This window comes from Anneissia japonica, unplaced genomic scaffold (genome assembly GCF_011630105.1).
Source record: "Anneissia japonica isolate Jap-2015-1 unplaced genomic scaffold, ASM1163010v1 scaffold8327_len73589_cov114, whole genome shotgun sequence".
Taxonomy (NCBI): Eukaryota; Metazoa; Echinodermata; class Crinoidea; order Comatulida; family Comatulidae; genus Anneissia; species Anneissia japonica.
Window position 1 is genome coordinate 36,655 of NW_022718255.1, and position 1,027 is coordinate 37,681.

Below are 1,027 nucleotides of genomic sequence, written 5' to 3' on the forward strand. Positions count from 1 at the left end.
AGTCTGAGCTTAGTTCGAGAAAAAAAAACAAAAAAAACTTGACCTTCGGACAAATGCACTGACCCCTATAGGAATATGCATGACTTTTAATCACTAACAAAAACAAATAGAGTTCTCTGTGCTACTGCATTGCTAATTACTGAAGAATTTGGTCACTTTGCTTCTAACTCTGTACTGTAGATTTAAGTAAGTAAATATACGTCCTACAAACATGAAAATAGTGGAAAATGTGAGTTGACATATATAAGTTTCATGCTTCTACTCAAATTTGAAGTATCATGCCATTTTTTGGGACTAAGAAACCCCACTACTTTGATGCATCAAATCATATCCTGCTTTTGCCTGATTGTTTTTAAGAGGAGGAAAACCTTGAATTCTGAGGAAATTTAAAGCCACTAATAATACACCTCAGAAGTCAACAAAGTGACATTTCCAGTCATTTAGAAATCAAAATTTCTGGGAACCCCCTCCCCCCAAGAAAGGAGCTCATTTACAAACATTTTTACCCCCCTCCTTCAGAATTTCCTGTAGCCAGAGAGAGGAGGAAGTAGGATAGCCAGAAAGACGAATGGCCCGATAAAAAGGGAATTAATTTCAAGAGTACTACTACGCGTACTGTACATGGTATTTTGACACAGTTTTACCGCGATTAGTATAACCGTGTCAAAATACCACGCGTAGTACACGTACTACTACGCGTAGTACACGTACTACGCGTACTACGTGTACTACACGTAGTACACGTACTACGCGTACTACACGTAGTACATGTACTACACGTAGTACACGTACTACGCGTAGTAGGTGTAGTACACGTAGTACGTGTACTACACGTAGTACACGTACTACGCGTAATACACGTACTACGCGATTAGTACAACCGTGTCAAAATACCACGCGTAGTACGCGTAGTACACGTACTACACGTAGTACGTGTACTACACGTACTACGCGTAGTACGTGTACTACACGTACTACGTGTAGTACGTGTACTACACGTACTACGTGTAGTACGCGTAGTACGTGT